The sequence below is a fragment of the Dasypus novemcinctus genome, chromosome 4, assembly GCF_030445035.2.
Source record: "Dasypus novemcinctus isolate mDasNov1 chromosome 4, mDasNov1.1.hap2, whole genome shotgun sequence".
Lineage (NCBI taxonomy): Eukaryota > Metazoa > Chordata > Mammalia > Cingulata > Dasypodidae > Dasypus > Dasypus novemcinctus.
Window position 1 is genome coordinate 110,239,611 of NC_080676.1, and position 20,662 is coordinate 110,260,272.

A 20,662-nucleotide genomic window follows, 5' to 3' on the forward strand; every position below is an offset into this window, starting at 1 on the left:
TGCAAAATTAATAAAATAATTTTGGAATCTATTCTGTTCAACCTCTATAAAAATTGAAATATATTTGGAAACGCTATTAGGGGACAAAAAGAAAACAAAGGCCAGCACTCATCATTCTGTGGTCTTGTCAGAGGAGGAATTTTTTTCCTTAAACTGACTTTGGATCTGTAGTATGACAAGAAGTATGAAAAACTAGTCTACTGTGTTCTACCAACTCTAAATCTATTTTAGGAAAAAAAAACGCTGAAATTATATGATATACTTTAGGGACAAAAAACTGCAATTAGATAGATTTTCCTTTATTATCAAGATATCTTAGTACTTCATAAAATTTTTTTACTACAAACTACTTTCCTACAGCATTGTGGATCAATATGAGGATTATTTCTTTTTTATGGTTTTGCAATGTTTGAATAAAATTGAAATACTTAACTTCTGAAACTTATTTCAGAATCCTATGTCTTTTCCCCATGTAACATTGTTTAAACAATCCAATCCTAAACTAAAGTAATCTGGTGTTCAATTTCCAATATTTACCTGGAACAAAGATGTCTTAGCTTATTTTTTTATACCTGTAACAAAATATTTTCATTTTTAAGTAGTTAAAATTTTAAAACAGTAGTGTTTATGAAAAAAGATATTAAAACATACTGATATAGAGAAATGAAAATTAAACTACACAAACTACAAAAATTTTGTGACAGGTATAAAAAAAGAAGATATTAAAACATATTCATATAAAGAAATGGAAATAGACCATTTCACACCTATCAGATTGAAAAAAATCCAAAAGGCTAACAATTCATTTTATTAGCTAGACTATGGGGAAAAAAACATTTTAATTTGTTACTTGTGGAAATGCAAAATGCTACTACTCTTATGAAGGGGAATTTGAGTATTGATAATAAATTTATATATTCATTTATACTTTTGGCTCTTTGGAATCTATCCTATAAAAACTGTACAAAGTGATGTATTTACAAGACTATTTGCTGAAATTTGTAAAGATTGGAAATAATCTAAATGTCCATCAAAAGGGAGGGATTGAAAATGATTGCTAAATCCATTGGGAAATTATGAAGTTCTAAAAGGAATTATGGCTCTCTATAAATACTACAATGGAGTTATTTCAGGATATGTTTTTGAGGTGAAAAGGTAGAGAAAAATGTTTAAGAATAAACAATGTAAAGGTAAACCTAAGATTAGTAAGTAGAAGGAATAGCATGGGCAGGACAGAGGTAGAAGTTGGACTTTTCTGAATATACTTTATTTGAAGATTTACTTTAAAACCCTGTACATATGTTATTAAATGATTAAAAAACAAAAGTATCATTTAATTTAATTTTAATTTATTTTAAAATAATTGCAAAAAAATGAAAGAAAAATCAAACGAAGAAAGCTGTGTACTGAGCAGAGGGCAGAGCCAGAAAGAGGAACTATTTTAAATGACTTTATAACACAGTAATTTAACATGGATCCTAATGGGATATAGTCTAAGGTTTAAAAATATAAGAAAAACAAACAATCCCTAAGATTATTAATCTGTTTTTAATAATCTGTTATTGGTGGTTTTATTGAGACTGCTGTGCATATATTGGGTATTGGGAGTAAAGCAAATGAGTAATTATGTTGGTGTTATTGAGCACTAGGACTCCTTCTATTCCTTGTGGGAGGAAGGATACAGGTGTCAGATCAGTGACGTTAAGTAGAAACCCTCTAATAGTACATTTGAATTAGAACTATCACTACGACCTCATGATGTCTTTCATTTTCAGAAATCTATTTAAATGTACCATCCACAGGTGAGAATAATATTAAAAAAGTATTATCTGTGATTAAAATTAATATATTTGGTATTTCTGAGAAAATTCAAGTATTAAGCATTTGATATTTTATTTTTGAACATTACTTTTGTAACTTAAGGATGAAGTACTTCAGTTTGTGAGAAGGACAAGTTTGGGACTACTAAGGCAATGGGTATTTTCAAAACTGTATTTAAAACTCTTTCTGGCTGTTCAATGAAAGCATTATTCTTGGTTTAAAATATAGTTTTAAAATGAAGAATAATTACAGAAATTCCTAAGAAAGACAAGTTTGTGCTATGAGTAAAACAGAAATGCATAATGTGGTAAACAAGGAAAAGTCCTCAGATAATTTACTATTTAAATGTTCACATTCTCTATTAATAAATTTCCATTAATAAATGTATCCCTGTTGGAAACTGCATTAATGTATTTAAATTATAGTGCAAATATGAGGAAATTGTAACTTTAAAGTGAGCCATACAAATTAGAAGTTAATTTAAGCATATCAAATAATTACAATTTTGAAAATGTACATATTCATGTATACAATCTTATGGTTATTTTTCAGTTTAATGCACAGTGTCATATAGCAATATTACCAGTGTACTACATTTTGTATCATAATTATTTAGCACCCAAGATCAATAATATATTCTTTATAAAACTTGTAAGAAATTAATTATGGCAGAAGCATATTAGAATAACTTGAGTCAAATATAAGTGCTATCTTTTCTCTTTTCAGTTCTCCAATCGCTGTTTAATTGTACAGGGTATATCACTTAAATATTACACGTGCCCTCATGCTTTGTCTATAAAATTGACATAAGTACACCTATTCCCTAACTACATAAATTCTTCTTTTATACGTGGACTGAAGGTATAAAAACCATGTCAAACCCTAAAATATCTTCATTTTTGCATACCCCCTACATATGTAAATAAATTCATATTTTACATCATTGTAAAGTATACATATTTATAAACAATTGCTTTTTTAAATTTATTTTTTAATTTTTTAATTTCTCTCCCCTTCCCCCCAACCCACCCGCCCCGTTGTCTGTGCTCTGTGTCTATTTGCTGCGTCTTCTTTGCTCGCTTCTGTTGTTGTCAGCGTCACGGGAATCTGTGTTTCTTTTTGTTGCGTCATCGTGTTGTGTCAGCTCTCCGTGTGGGTGGCGCCATTCTTAGGCAGGCTGCACTTTCTTTCACACTGGGCGGCTCTCCTTACGGGGCACACTTCTTGCGTGTGGGGCTCCCCTACATGGGGACACCCCTGCGTGGCATGGCACCCCTTTCGCACATCAGCACTGCGCATGGGCCCGCTCCACACGGGTCAAGGAAGCACAGGGTTTAAACCGCGGACCTCCCATGTGGTAGATGGACGCCCTAACCACTGGGCCAAGTCTGCTTCCCAACAATTGCTTTTTAATATTATTTTCTAAACCCTATTCCATATTTTAATATGGTCTCCATAAAGATTAATTTAATGACTAAAGTATTCAAGTATGGTGCTGGTGGTGGTTTGAAGTTGTATGTACCCTAGAAAAACATGTTCTTTAATTTAATACAGTCATGTGGATGTGAACCCATTGTGTAAGTAAGATCTTTTGATGAGGTTACTTCAGGTAAAGTGCGACTAAGAACGATCAGGATGGGTCCTAATCCAGCTACTGGAGTCCTTTATATGTGGAAGAAATTCACACATAGGGCAAGAGTGTGGGAACAGCCAGAAGCTGATAGAACTGGAAGAGAACAGAGAGGCCAGGAGAGACTGCCATGTGAATTGCCATAAACAAAGGGGCCAATGACCAAGGATCATTGGCAACTAGCTCCAGAACACCAGTCTTCAGAATAAAGCATTGCCTTCATGACGTCTTGATGTGTACTTTCTTTTTGCCTCAAAACCAGAGGCAAATAAAATTCCATTGTGTAATTTGACCCATTTTCATGCTATTTGCTTGAGCATCCCAGGAAACTAAAACATTGCTACTTTATAAAGTCATTCCTCTAATGCTGGATGTTGGAGTTTCCATTATTGTTCTTTTAGAGTTCTTACATTTTATATGCAATTTAAAAATTTTATTTATTTTTTTTGGGAAAATCACTTCATATAATTTGGAATATTGAATATTGATTTTGAAAGTATCACTATTAATTTACACTACATATTTTTAAACTGTTGATGAGTTAAAGGATGTGGGAAACAGTGAATAGTTCAGTACATACCCCAAATCTTTCATTTTCTGTTTTCAGAGAAGCCCAATATTATACGGATTTCTATTTTAAAATGAGGCTTCCATATATGAAACTTCAAACTTTTGTGTTGAATATATTTAATGAATTCATTTTCCTAACCCAAGTTTATATAACATCTGAATTTGACATATTGTGACAACACTGGAGTACCAATGAATATAAAGCAGAAAATATATGTATACATTTATTCCTCCATGTGAGAAAAAATGATTTTAGGACACAGAAGGACAACTATTGATTTTTCTCATTTTAAAAAGTCAGAAAAATAAGTAGGCATGGAAATAATATATTCTGGAGTTGGTCAGATCAGAGACTGAACATTGTGAAGATTCAAGCAGTTTTTCCTGAATAAGAATAATGTATTTCAGTAGTTTTATTTAGAACTGAATTTCTGATATACATTCTTTCTTAAACCATCTGAATCTTAGCATTGATGCTCAAAATAAATGATTGTTGAATAGATTACCACATTCTTGAATATAGTTTAATACAAACCTTTCTAATTACTACATTTTCTAAATCTCAAATAATTTGCCAAATACTATGAAGAAAAAATATTTTAAAAATGTGTAGGGGGATTATTTAACAAAAGAGATCTTATTCAAAATTACATGGCCATTATTTTCCTATGCTTATTTAGAGATAGCTAAAGAAATAGTAAATTATTCTACTTAATTACATTGCTCCTAATTAAGCTTTATTCAAACTTTATTAAATAAGCTCTGTATGCCATATATATTATCTCATTCTTATAAATATAGGGGATGATTCTCTCCATTTTTAAAGATGAGGAAGCTAGAGCTCAGAATTATGTTTAATGATGCTATGTGAAGAAGGTAAAATTTAATATTAATTTAAAATGTCAATAAAGAAGTAGAAAAATGTAGTAACATTTTTTTTTACTGCATTCCCTCAAAATTAATTTTAGTTTGGTGTTGTAATATGTTCAAAATTGAAAGCTAGGCTCAAAAATAGAAGTAAAAGAATGAGACAATGTTCCAAATATTTTTGTTTTGAATCTATTATTTTTGTTACAGTTTTCTACCACCAGTATTCAATGTCACACTGTAGATTATTACAAATTTGCCTTAGTTTGAGAATATAATCAAGATATAAGATGCAGATCATGAGGTTTTATATTTTTCTAAAGATCAACCAAATACTCTAATTCTCTGTCATCTAAGCATATTAAAGTTTATGTATTGGAATTTGTGTGCATATGTGTGTATATATACACAAGAGAAAGAGAAGCAGAGAGAGGACACACTCATATGCATATATGTTTATGACAATGAAAATATTAATGGTAGATATTAAATAATAGAATCTAAAGATTAGGATAGACCTTAATTGCCATTTAATATATTCTTTTCATCAAAGCAGAAAATCCTTCAAAATATTCCTCATGGCTGATTTATCCATTCTTTGCTTCAGCAGTTGCACTAAAGTATACACTACTTCACAAGACTATCCATTCCATTTTGAAAGTCTTTGTTTTTTTGTTTTTTTTTAAGTTATTTTTATATGGTGGAGTACTTATTTGTCTTCCTGTAATTCCTACTATATCCTAGTTCTAACCTTTGGTATAAATAGAATTAACTACTCCTTTCCCTCATCTATTCTTCCCCCACTGCTTTTTTTCTCTCCTTCGCATTCCCTAACCTTCTTCCTCCAGTGTTTCTTCCTTTCTTTTAGGTGTCTTTTACTTCTCCTTTCTTAATCATTTTCCCTTCTCTTCTTTTCTCTCCCTGTGGCTATTTACAGAAAGAAATTGTGCATGCATATGTGACTTAACACAATAAAATGTGAAGAACAGTGATATAATAAATCAAATAATATAGACCAGAAAATGCAATTAGAACAGACTTTTCAAGATGATAGAATTTCCCCTCTTCTCTTTGCTAATGAACCAATGACTATAATTGCATAGCAAGAAAATGTGATAGTGATTTTCTCGTGTGTGCTTAGGAAGTATTGATGCTATAATCAATACCATGTTATTTGCAAAATTTTGTAATTGTGTGTTTATAACATGAACTGATGTTTTTAGAAAACTAAAAGCATACTTCAAAATATTTCTTATCTATATCTTGGTTTTGGAAATGTTTATTAAAATATTTTGTGCTTTAGATATTGTCATATATCCTAGCAGTATCTACCTTGTGAATCTTTCTTTAGATATTTTTCCCTGTATATGTTTCCCTGTAATGTTAACATATATTGTTATATACTTTCCCCATGTTGCCTCAACTTAGTTATGAGTGTGCAGTATACACGAAACACATATACCACAGAATTGATGCTGTATTTTTTGTTCTTTCTATTTTCTGCCCTTGTTCTATAGCTGAGAATAAAGCTGTGGTATGTTAAACTATAGGAGAGTTGTGGTAAGCTGAATAATGGCCCAACCAAATATGTTCACAGCCTAACCCTAAAAACCTGTGAATGTTACCTTTTAAGGCAAAAGGAATTTTGCAATTGTAATTAAGGGATCTTAAAATGGGGGGATTATCTTGGATTATGCAGGTGGACCTGTGGTCATTTGTAATTATTTTATGAAGCCCATAAAGAGAAAAATCATGTTTGTGAAATAATGAGTTCCTGTGATTGTGGGACCCTTTCAATTTCGCTACATCAATGAGGCATGACTCAGGTTGAGTCTCTGACCTCTTCCGGCTCTGATAAAAATGGAGACAGAGGAAAAGGGAGCCACCGTATTTGATCCTGCCCAGTGAGAGGAAGGAGCGGCTCAAATAGTTGAGGCCTAGGAAGAGATAAGCCATATGCCTGATAACTTGCAGCTGAACCTGGAAAAAAGTGGACCAGCTGAGCCTGAGAGAGGAGGCCAGTAAGAAACAAGCCCTATGCCTGATTGCCCACAACTGAGCTCCAGGAGACAGACAGATTGGACGAGAAGGCAGAGACCAGGCAGAGATCGCCCACTGTCTTGCTTCAACATGTGGCAGCTGACTTTGGTGAGAAAGCACTTCTTATGGTCCCTTGAGATTTCAGGGCCTTGGAACTGTAAATTTTACCCCAAGTACATCGCCTTTATAAAAGCCCACCCATTTCCAGTACTTTGCATTGGCAGCCTTTGGCAGACTAAAACAGGGCCCAGTGTAAACACAAGTGTCTTTTTAAGGGGGAGGTAGAGGAAGAACTAAATTAAAGAAGAGGAGAAGGCCTTGAGAAGGTGGAAGCGGAGTTTGGATTGCTGTGGCTATGAGTCAAGGAATGTTCAGCCTAGAGAAGCTAAAAGAGGAAGGAATAGATTCTCCCTGGGAGGTTCCAGGAAGGAATCAGCCCTAGTGACATTTTGCTTTTACTTCCTTAAGACTCTTTTTGGACTTATGTTTTGCAGAGTTTTAAGATGCTGCATTTGAGTTGTTTTGAGACACTAAGCCTATGGTAATTTATTACAGGATCAATCAGAAACATATTCAGGAGCTAGACTGATATATCTTTAAAAGAGCTTAATTTTGGAAATATTTGTGGTTCAAGTAAGGTTTTAAGGGATATGTTTCTAAAGCAGTAATAAAAAGACATCTGCATCTGTTTAATCTGTTTAGTCACCTAACTCATTTTATATATTTATTGCTTTTTAAAAACTACTCAATCTGTTTCTTTTAAAAATACTTTGGGTACTCTGGACCTATAAGTTTTCTTTCTTTCTTTTTTCAAAGATTTATTTATTTATTTATTTATTTATTTCTCTCCCCTCACCTCTCCCCCCCCCCAGTTGTCTGCTCTCTGTGTCCATTCGCTGTGTGTTCTTCTGTGACCTCTTCTATCCTTATCAGCAGCACCAGGAATCTGTGTCTCTTTTTGTTGCATCATCTTGTTGTGTCAGCTCTCTGTGTGCGGCACCATTCCCGGGCAGGCTGCACTTTCTTTCACGCTGGGCAGCTCTCCTTACAGGGTGCACTCCCTGCGCATGGGGCTCCCCTACATGGGGGACACCCCTGTGTGGCACGGCACTCCACGCATATATTCAGTCTGCAATTGGTCAAGTATTTCTCTTTTCTGTCTTTCTACATGAAAAGGGAGGTACTTTCCTCTTTCTGATAATTAAATTATAGGTGATATAGGACTTATTTCTTCCTAGTTAATGGTGTTCTCATTTTTAAAAGTCTTTATCTTTGGATTTCCAGGGTATTTTTCCAGAGGGAGAAAATATTAACATTATGTAATAAAACTTGCTAGATCTTTCTACTTCTTTCCGCCATGCCTGTGTGATGCTGAAAGGTAGATTGGCAAGATATTAGTGAAAAATGTGTGAAATATTTGACCAGGAAAGTCTTACTAACTGAGGAGGCCACAGTGAAAAATCACCTTATTAATGATAGTCAAAATGACATAGCACAGTCAGCCCTTAACTAAGGGAAATACGACCTGAGCGTTATCTTTAAAGTTCATTTCAGCATCGTCTGTGCCTTTAAAATTTTCTTTTATTGGTCTTACAACTGGCTGATTTAATGTATTCACTGTTAAGCTTGTATTTGGGCTGCTGTTTTCAGTAGTTTACACCATATTTCATGCTAATCATTATTCCATTCCAGAGGCTTTTGAGAAACAAAATGACAAATGCTATAAAAAGTAGTTTTGCTGAAATATGAGGAAAAGTGTCTTCAAGTCATACCTATCTGATATTCTGCTGACCATATTATTAATTATCAAGTTTCAATAAAAAGAACTTATTCACCAAAATTTCAGGAGGTTGTCCTAACCACACAACAAATATCAGGAATTTGTCCCTTCCCATCTTCACTGTAAATAAATTACTTTTTTATAATATCCCATTATATTAAAATCAGGAACACTTGTTTTTGGTGACTTTTCTAAATTAGAAAAACTATTACTTGAGATCTACTACTGAATAAATAGATCTTAAATTTATAAAAATCCTAGTTACATTTGAATATGGTATAACTTCTGGGTCTCTGTTGGTCTTTCACCAAAAAGTTAGCAAAATGTTATAGCTATAGGAAAAAATGAGCCAAATTAAATACTATCAGAAAAAGAAAAAAAATTCTATTAAAATACCAGGAAAATCATTTATAATTAAATGACTAAAATTACCATAACTAATATTTGTAAAGGAAGTAAATTAGTGATAAACCTTTCAAAAATATAAATCTTTCAAATAATATATCTTCAGTGGAGCATTTCTATATACAATTTTATTGTTTCATTTTTTAAAGTTAAGATACCCAAAATAATGAAATTCAATGCAGCTGTTTAATAGGCATGGGAAAGTGAATGTGATATAAGTGACAAAAACAAAATGCAAAACAATATGCATGCCATGTTTCCATTGTTTTGTGTGTGTGTGTGTATAGCAAAAACCTCTGTGAAATGTATAGAAGGTTATATTTAAATAGTTATGGGTGGATTAGGGTCTACTAATAATGGTTTCTACTTCAGTAAAATTAGGCATAAACATCAGAAAAACAGAAATAAATCCTATAATTTTCCAGTAGTTACTGGCTTTTTAAATGGATTAGCAAATTATTATTTTTAATTTTTGAAAGTATATTAAAAGGAACATGATCTATATTGCAAGTCTGATTAAACCTAGTCCTAGTGCTTGTGACATTCTTAATATAATTTCCAAAAATATAATTAAAAATGTTGATATTTTAAAAGTTAAACTTAAATATGAATATATTTAAAAGTTCTGACAGTAATCTGGGTAGTTTATGGGGGATTCATTATTTTTAGTCTTGTCCTGTATTTTTGTCATTTTAAAATTTATATTCTGATACAATATTGTATTGATAACCTGCTGAAAGACAATTGACTGCAAAATTATTTTAAACAAAGCAGCTTTATGAAAATTAGACTTATATGTGTTACTGATTTGCTTACTGGGTATCTCAAGGAGGAAAAAAATATTTTTCTTCTATTCTGTTGGCCCCCTAAGGTGCATAAACAGAAAGAAATTGGGGCTGTGAAACAACCCATAGAAAGCTTTGGGCATTTTAGAAGAGAGTCACATTTAAAAACTTCCATTCATAATATAAGATAGAATAGAGGCAATTACCTTTTTTTTCCCTTAAGATAGAACCTGGAATTACTAAAGACTTCTGTGATCACTTCAGATGGAATTGATTTTGATGTCTGAACTCCTCGAACATTTATTGTCTATTCCTCATGCCATCTAGCAATTGACTGCCTGTATTTGAAGCTTTTGCTATTCTTCCTTATAGAATATATATTATTGCATTTTATTGCACTTTTCAACTTCCTTTGCTCTTTCATGGACATTAAATCACCTTGTACAAAGTAACTTTTTAGGTATAGTTATTCTCATTTTAAAGAAGTGAAAATAGAACCAGACCAGAAACTTACTGTTGGAGAAAAATGGCATTCACTGGGACATGGAGACTGACTGACCACAGGCAGAAAAATAATTTATTGGGAAGCTCTCCCAAGTCTCCCAAGTCTGTTCCCAAGAACAGACTTCAGTCCCCCCACCAGCATAGCGAGGGTCTGAAGAGACTTCAGCCACTCCTGGAAGGGGGGATTTGAATTTATACAGAACTTTCCTAGGCAGGGAAATGATAGTTGGTGGGAGGAGGTTGAGGGTCCAAGTGAGGTGCAGGGACCAAGAGGAAGCCCTAGAGGTGAAAATTTTCCCTGATAGTGACTAGAAGATAGTGGGTTAGGGAGTTATGGTTTCTTGGAATGCTGCAGGGGCAGATGTTTCTTTGATCTGTAGGGATTTTATCTCCCTCTGATATGCAGGTAGGAAAGGTTTCCATTTCCCTTTACTCCCATTTCTATGTGGTTTCTTTGTTTAACCTGTGGGGAAGTGCCATGCCCTTGGACACGTAGGCTTATGGGGGATGGGGGTTAGCCTTTCCCCAGTGCATATCAGGGGAAACTGAGCTACAGCTTGTTAATTATTGCAAGCCTCTAACACTTACCACAGTCATATAATGTGAAGGGACAAACTCCAGACTTTAAGTTTACCACTTAGGTACTGTACCTCAGCAACTGTAGTTTATTTAAATCTCTGAACCTCCCACAGGACCTAGTACAGTACCACACAAACACTTTAGGTAGTTTTCATGTGATTATCTCTTTTATTCAAAACTTGTTTAAAACTTGATTTGGGCATTACCCTGCTCTCTCTCCATTTATTTGTTCTATTAATCCTCTGTGGCACTGAGAACTGTTCAACTAATCTATACACTCCATGTAAACTGCCATTCTATGAAAGTAGAATTACTATAAAAATAAGCTTTTCAGAAAATAAGGAAAGATTTCAAAGTGATGAGAGTTTGAACATACAGTGTTGATGGAAGCAGACATTAAGCTATAATTGAATTGTATTATAGGAAAATCCATATTGGGTTAACGTCTTGGATTTTTAATATTTTTCACTATTTAACAGATTCATTTGCAAAAGTCTTTAGGTATAAAATAAAAACAAAAATTTTCTGAATTACTTGATTTTTTGATTGATAGTACTCCCAATATCAATTGCCATCTCACTAATGCTAAACCCTTTCACATCATTCCCATACCTCATCCACCCCACCTACAGTTAACATCCTATTTTAAAAAAGACTTATTTATCTATTTATTCATCCCACCCCACTCCCATATTGTTGTTTGAGCTCACTGTCTACTCTCTGTTCATCTTTTCATGAGGCACAGGGGACCCAACCTGGACCTACCATGTGCTAGGAAGGTACAAAATCACTTGAGCCACCTCTGCTCCCTGCTTGTTGTGTCTCTCATTGTGTTTCCTCACTGCGTCATCAAGCTGTGCCAGCCCACTGAACCAGCTTGCTGTCTTGCTCATCTTCTTTAGGAAGCACTGGAAACCAAACCTGGGACCTCCCATGTGGTAGGCAGGTGCCCAGCTGCTTGAGTGACATCTGCTTCCCAGTTAACATCCTTTCATCAGTGGATGAATAAAATTTGGACTAGTGAAATTCTGTTGGATTATATAGATTTCATAGGATATGAAAGTTTACCCTATGATAGTTGATGTTTTCTGTATATTCCAGCTATAAAACATTTTTAAAAGCTATGTTTTTGTGTTTCTGTATTTGATCCCTATTGTCTATAGGGAGTGAAAGCTATACTCAAAATATTTATATGTACCCAGAAGATACTAAAAATGAGGACATCCTCATACTGCTGGCCATACAAGGGACTGTTGAAACAAGCCTGTCACATTGATGTAGAAGGATGCAAGGTTATTCCTGCCAATTTACCAGAAATGGAATTGTAAACCTGCTTTTGTTTCTCATTAAAGAAATAATGTAATGCTCCCAGGTACATTAGCATTTCTGGTTCAAGCCTAGAGAAGTAGATTTAGTTCTTCCTTGATGGAGGTATTCATTGGATAGGACAAATAGCCAGGTGATCCCACAGCTGCCTTTTAAACACTCATTGCTTCCTGAGGATGTATGTGTTTTGCTGTCATCACTGATCAAATAATAGAGCAAATCACTGACATAAAGGAATACCTGGCCGAGCTCTGTGTTTTACTCTCATTTTCTCTAGTTAGTAATTGTTTACAAATCACTGGTTGTATACAAGGCAAAAAAGCTTGTGTTTTCTCATATCGGCAGCTACCCCTGCTTACTACTTCATATTTTCACAGTAGCTTCAAAGGCATTCAGTGCATATGTTATGCCTTTTCCCCATGACTGTTGTGGCTACTCTATTAACAAAGCTAAATAGCATTGCTCCATATTTGTTTCAGAAGTTAATCATGATTACAAAGAATTTTAAACTAAAAATGCAGTAGTTATCCATAATTACATTACAAATCTTTGCCATATTTTATACTTTTAAAAATGCAACATCATGTATAATCCTGATTTTTTTTTCCTAAATAATGTTTCAAGGGAAAAAGCATGTAGTGAAAATCAATAGCTCTGTATATTCGCAAGGTGAGTTTATGCAACAAAGTATTTATTTTCTTAGAATTAACTTGCAGTAAGTTAATTGTACTTTATGTATGAAAAATACATAAAATGCAATATTATTTCAAAGAATAAATATTGCAATTCAGCAACATATAAATTCTGAATATTAAAATTATGTTTAGTCATGCATAGGGGAAATTACAGAAAATTGAGCAAATATTAAAATTACATTTAGTCATGTATAAGGGAAATGATAGAAAATTGAGCAAATAGAAAGGTCTGACATAAGCGATGCAGACATTAAGCCAGCACACACCATCATGACCATATCAAGGTTTACAGCCAATGCTAATCTCTCTGGCTAAGTCTAGGCTAGAGAATTTTTAAAAATTTTGAAAATCACCCTGAATATATGCCTTATTGTCCTTAATTTTAGAATTATATCATTTACTGTGATTATAATCATGGTGTTCTAAGTGATCACTTTCAATTGATGGGCAGTTTTATATTATTTACAGATTAATTTTTCTTTATTTGTCTTTGATTTGTATTGTAGCCTTTAGTAGTATAACATTGACTGCTTCTTAGGGAATCCAAATCTTTGCTCAAAGAGGAGTGGCCTGAGATACCAAGTTCAGTGCCCTGCTTAAAACTAGTCCACGTCATATTCACTAAGAAATAACTTCTGTTTTCTTGACACTATTTCACAGACCCCCACAATGATATTTTCTTGCCTGAAGCTGCACTTCAGGAAAACTCAGAATATTTAGATCACTTCCTTTCTTCAGCCACTATCGCCTCACAATTTGGGTTGTTCTCCTACTCTCTACACTTGATTATTTTCTTTGTCCACTTGAGTTTCAATGCAATGAATATGGCTTCAATGCAAGTAGCATAGCTGTAGATGGTATTGTTTGCTCAGAAGTTTTCATAAGAAAGAGCATGACTGAAATGCCTACAAATACAGTGCCATTTTATGGTACTATATAAGAGAAGCTTAGAGAAAGGAATATTTAGGAGAGATTAGAGGAAACTTCATGTGGCACACAGTTTAGGTAGGGGATCTTTGGTACAAACCTGGATCTAAATTTCTCTCCCCTTTTATTTTCTTATGGTTAGGCCCCGTGGGAATTTTTTCCTGTCCCTAGTATGTACTGTAATCTTTTATAGTATTACAGATTAGTATAATGTATTTTTTGTGATGTGAATACATTTAAAGAGTTATAGCAAGAGTTATTAGGATATATTTAATCTTGAAATGTACCCAATGTTGGAATTTGGGGAGAAAGTCCATGACTTCACTTCTATGTTGTGAATGACTTGATCCTAATGTGACTTTTCAAGTGCTTATTTCAAGTGTCCACATAAAGATACTCAGATAAAATCCTAGAATATAATTCTTAAAAATATCTCACTATCTTATGGATAATGGTCTTCTGATGTCCTCATGTAAAATGTATATGATTTCATGTAGAATTTTATGGTGATATAAAATGGAAAGCTAAATTTGAAAAGATTGAGAAATATATGGTGTTCTGGGGCCAGCTCTCATTGTCTTGCCAGAACCTATTGTGCCCATCTTTTCCCAACTCCACAATTCAGTGACTTAGTTTGGTAGCTTGAAATCAGACATAGTGGGAGCATTCACACAAAAAAAATTAGCAAACACTGCTAATTAGGTCTTTTTTTAATTTATTTTTTATTTCTCCTCCCCCTATTGTCTGCTCTCTGTGTCCATTCTCTGTGTATTCTTCTGTGTCTGCTTGTATTCTCATTAGGCATCTCTGGGAACCGATCCTGGGACCTTGTGGAGTGGGAGAGAGGTGATTACTCTCTTGCGCCACCTCATCTCCCTGTTCTGCCACGTCTTCTTATTTTATCTCCTTTGTGTCTCTTATTGTGTCATCATGCTCTCCATGTTGGTTGGCACTCCCACGCAGGGCAGCTTTCTCATGCAGGGTGGCATTCCACACAGCATGGCACTCCTGTGCAGGGCTGCATTCCCACATGGGCCAGCACTCTGCACGGGCCAGCACACCACATGGGCCAACTTGCCCTCACCAGGAGGCCCTGGGCATCTAACCCTGGACTTCCTATATGCTACATGGAGCCCAATTGGTTGAGCCACATCTGTTTCCACATCTGTTTTATTCTCCTTGGAGACCCAATTTTAAGATTTACCAGGGAATGGATGTAGCTCAAGCAGTTGAGTGCCTGCTTCCCAAATGAGAGCTCCTGGGTTCAGGTTCCAGTGCCTCCTAAAAACAAAACAACAAAAAACTCAGGGGAGCTGATGTGGCTGTGGGTGAGTGCTGGTCTCCCACGTACGAGGTCCTGGATTCAATCCCCAGTCCTGGTACCCAAAAAAATAAAAAGATTTACCAGCCCAACACTGGTCATAACTCAGTATTTAACAAATTTAATGTGTAATATTGTTTTTTGAAATGATAATAGATGTGTCATGAAGAAGGGAAGGGATTTTATCTTTAGAAAATGATGGGTTCAACAAAGTTACTATGAATCTTCAAAACAAGGAAGTGGTATGACCATTGTTTCTCTTATTTCATATTATCAGAAATGGGAAACTTCTTGGTACCACATTCATATCTCAGAATACTGAACTACTACTTTGGGGAAAAATATTAAGCTTCACATTTGAAAAGTTTATTCTGTTAACTCTGGCTCAAGCAATTGTATTGACTACTGCCTTGATGTTGGCATGTAAGCATCAAAGTACTGTAAAGTGTCAGGAGCTTCTGAAAGAAGATTAGGTTTCCTTTTCACTAAGATATCCTAGTAGTCACTGGGATGCTAAAGCTACAGACAAGTAGGGATGGAGAGAGAATCAGGAGCATCCCAGCACAGGGTCTCATTATATGTGGAAACATAGTGGATTGATTAAGCACCTGGGCTTTGGAGCACAGTCCTGCTACTCACTAGTCATGTGACTGTGATCGATTTACTTATTTACTTAGCCTCTCTGTTACCTTAGTTTGTTATTCTAAGAAATAACATTATCAACCACTCAGGGTTTTTTTTAGGATTAACTATATTATTTCACATAAAGTAATTAAAATAGTGCCTGACACATTACAAACACTCAAAATTGTTAGCTACTATCATTGTCATGGATTAAAGGCAATATTGAACAAACATTCCAATAGTTATAAGAGAGCCAATTCATTAATAAAACTTACAGATGATTTTGCAATACTCAATATCACAAATCTAGAAAAATTTATACATTCCCACATATTAAAAGCCACATAGGAAACAACTTGTTTCTTCATATGAATGCTTTGCTAAATATTTCCCAAAGGATATTTTTCCAACCTGAAGTATACCTGGTAAATGCTTTTGTTACCTTGGCAATCATTTTCCAAAAAATTAGATGTTTAGGATGTTATTAAATGTTATACAAGAAAAGGATTTTATATTTAAATATATATTGGAAATACAAGGTTGAATAAAAGCTAAAGAAATTTCTTTATTAAAGAAATTATCAGAGCTTTTAATGTGCTACTGTCCTTCATAAGTGGTGAAGACGGTAATATAGTATGTACATTTCTTTAAGTTAATTAACCAAAGAATCTCTTGAAAAGCACATCATAAGACTAATCCTCTATAAAAATAATTTAGGGAATGATAATCTAGAGGATAATTCCAAGAAATCCAAGCATTTATTAAAACTAATATATTCTCTTGGGATTTTCCAAATCTTTGTTAATTGTACAATGGTCATGCAGGCATAAATCTCATGTCATACATTAGTACTTTATATATTGAAACATAGGCAAAAAATCACATTGATATGTTCAAACCTAATATTCAGATCATGTATTTTCAACAAACATTGTTGATGATATGAATTTGGTTTCTATTTTTTTCAATTCTAGAAGAACTTGTTAACCAAAATATTCTATAGTGTTCATCCAGCCTATCTGGGTAATGAATTTCTTTCAATGTTTCTGGATGTATCTGATGTATGTTAGAGAGTTTGGGAAGAAGACAGGCATAATTCTTAAAAAAGGGGAATAATTATTCCTTGTTCAGGGACATGATATGTCAGGATCTCTCTTAAAATTGTATTTTCACACGAAAAAAAAATTATTCCACACTTCCCTATATCTACATACTGAGGTCCTAATTAATATTTCCATACTATAGGATGAACTCCTACCAGTTCATTAAGTAATAAATGCATCACTGGTGTCTTGTGACCTAAAAAATTAATGCAGCACTTTCCTCAGGGCCAGATGATACTGTATTTGCGAAAAGAATGTGGTTTAATAGATGGTTGTCTTAGCAAACTGTTGAATCTACAGGTAATGAATAGATGACTAGTTATTTGCCTTAACTGCTACTATTTTATTATTATACATCAATAGAAAAATACTACTCACTTTCATCTCAAGAAAGACAAAAACTAAAACTAAAGTCACAAATACTAAAATGAAACCTAGATTGTATCTATTGTACACCTAGATGAAAAATATTTTTAAAATATTAAATTCTTAAGTTTATCTTTTTGTTATTTTCATGATAATAAAAATTTTAGAATACTTGATGGATTTGATCCTTATAAATGTTTTGTTGCTGTTGTTATTTTTTGGTGCTTAACTGAGTTGTTGCTCTATCTTTGTATGAACAATCAGGTGGTTGTGGGTTGACTGTATAGCATAGATCACTGAAGTTCAAAATGCTTTAGTTATTTGAAAGAGCACATCAATTGAGCACTACTGGGTATGCCCAAATAAAGGAGGATCCTAATTGCTTTGACAAATTCCTTGCTGGGAAACTGATCTTCAAACATTCACTAATGCTTTTTTTTTTTTTTTTTTAAATCCATTTACTTCATTTAAAAACTTCAAAGTTTTCCTTTTATTAATTATCACATAAACTAGAAAACACAAAGAACAAAATGCTATGTTTTATTCATCTAAGTAGGTCATCTAAACACTAAGTTACAGCAAAGATGGGAACTTATTGAAACAAAGGTCATCCTCTGTCAAAGAAGACCAAAAAAAGGCTTTTCTTTTAGTAGAGAATTCATAAATATTTTACGTAAACATTTCCATGAACTTGCTGTAAAAGTTGTTTCTTGGCATTTACTGGGAATGTCAAAATCAGTTACTATAATTTAAGTCTTTAGCTAGTATGCTTATAAGACTCATTATACATTAGTTCATCTAAAGCATACATTTCTAAACAGTTAATATTATAGACATTTATACTCTTATGTAAAATAAAATTTCTGCTTTCTTTTTTGTAAATAAATATTTTTATTTGAATACTAATCTGAGAGTCCATAGGTAAAATAATCATAAAACAATAATTTCTTTTTATTTGTTAGGAGAATATAATAAGTTCTCTGTAAAATCTTACTAATGGTTAGGTTAACTGTGAGGCAGTTTGTTGGGCCCCTGAATGATGAAGGAATTTTTCATTGGTCAACCAAAAAATAGCCACAGCTCACCACCTACAAAACTTCCTTTAATTGTGCCTGATTATTTGATGTTCCAGAAGACTTCTAACATTTCTAAGTCTTTACAAAATGTTGTATTTGCATATGATATACATATCAGCAAAACCTCTAAACTTGCTAGTATTCTCAATTGCTGAAAATCAGAAAACTTATTAGAGTATTCATATGAGAAATAGGAATTAAGTGCAAGCAGGAAACTTGTCTAACTTTACTTTTACATAAGTGTAATGTGGCCTACTAAATACAGCTGTAGAACATAGGATTTTAAATAGTCGAATCTGGAGTTAGATTTCCTTTTGTTTGAATCCTGGCTGAACTGTTGAGCCTTGCCCATTTGCTTATTTTCTCATCTGTAATTAGGAATAAATGATAGCATCTATCAAATAGAGTTGCTGTGAGAAACTTAATGAGATAATCTATATAAAGTGACTAGCTAAGTGCTTGGGATATAAAAGGCTTCAATAATAGATGTAGAAATATAGATGGATGGATAGATAGATAGATAGATAGGTAGACTGTTTTTCTTGTTATGTTAACTAATATTTTCAGAAACTTTATAACAGCTATCTTTTTAGAAAATTTTCATCTTAAAAATTTCTTTTACTTCAAATGCTCTCCAGTATATTTCCATTAAAATATTTGTTTTGATTTTTTTTAAAATCTGGTAAATATAAGCCAACTAAAAATCTGTGTCACAGGAGGATTGGTAAGTGTTGAAAGGATAGATTCTTTTAAATACTTGGGTTAAAGCAAAAACTAAAAACACGCCCTCTCCCTGCAAAAACCCTCCACAAAACCATACACCAAAAATCCTGTTCTCAAATTGTGTCTAGGCAAATCTGAATGCTGAAAATCTTTCCTTTCTGCAGATGAGGTATTAAAGCTTGGGTTGATTATTTCAAGTTTGCCTTCAGTTGCATCTTCTGCTCTTCTTTTCTGGATATAAGGAGCAACAATGTACTGGGCTGCACTGTATCCTCCCATGAGCTTATCACTGCTTTATTCACTCTACTTTCCTGAAAATGCTAGGTGGGCTTTGGAGACTTTGCCACATTATTAATTTAGTTTGGCAATTCTACATTTCATTTTCTCTAATGCCAACTGTTATTATTCTCTATCATATATTGTTTTTCTAATGGCTCCAAGTAGTTCATCTATCTCTTATTTCATGTCCAACTTCCCCCCCTCATTTTTTTCCCATAGAGATTAAAGCATAGATTTTTGAGAATTGTAAACAGTTTTTCTAATGTTTATTTTTTAGTTACTGTAGTAAGTAAAAAAAAAATTTAGAGGTCTGAACTTCTTCCTAATCATCTATTTTGTGTTTTTTCCCTGATTCTGAAGTATTTTTAATAGGTTACATGCTGGCTGTGTTGTTCTTTTTAACTAGTTTCTGATGAAAGAAATCTTTCCAGTGTTTAACTTGGCAATGCGTAGTGCATGCGAGTCATTTTTGCTCTAATTTGTTCATGTGGGGCTTGGTTTCATTTACTGATTCAGAGCTGGACAGTAGGTGAATGTGCCTGGATTTTCAGGTACTGTAAGATTTTGTAAATCAGATTTAATTCTATTGAATATTCTCTTGTGCCCATTACCTGAGTCCCTGGCAGCCTGAAAATATGTTACCTGCATGATAAACTGTTACTCCTGTTCTTCTTGTCACCCCACCACTAGCATAATTCTTCACTTCCTGGCATAGTTAGCTTACTTCCCAATTTTCTCATGACTACCAATCCCTTAATAAATGTAGAAAGCACCCACCAATGTAGGAATGATTTCCTGCATTCTGGTTTAGACCTTGCATTTCTGAATTAAAATGAAGACAGTGAGAAAGGCTGAAGCTCTCTTTACGTTCAGCAAAGTAAACCCTGATAATATTATTCAATCCAGTTCAGAATGCCTTATAGTTTTAGAGAATCCTTCCCAATTCTGCCAGCATATTAGCTTTTAGTCCTAATTGAATGCATTTCTGTGAGTATTCTTTTTTAATTTTTAAAAATGTGCTTTGCAGACATTTTAAATGAAGTTGGAACACATGGCCAACCAGCTTGACTAGCCAGATGCTCTCCATTCAGAAGCTTGCATATTTCATTTAAAGGCTTTCAAGATATAATTCAATTTACTTTTTAAAGGTAATTCCATGCCTTAGGTTTACTAACATTATTATATTTTTGGAAAAAATATCTGGATCATTTTTTTTTGTCTTTTTTTTTTTTTGTTACATT

At 33.6% G+C, this 20,662-nt stretch overlaps 1 protein-coding gene across 16 annotated transcripts in view; it reads right to left on the reverse strand.

Moving 5' to 3' along the window:
• EPHA6 (EPH receptor A6) overlaps positions 1 to 20,662 on the reverse strand; it is a 975,172-nt gene that overhangs the window by 383,463 nt on the left and 571,047 nt on the right. The window lies entirely within an intron of this gene.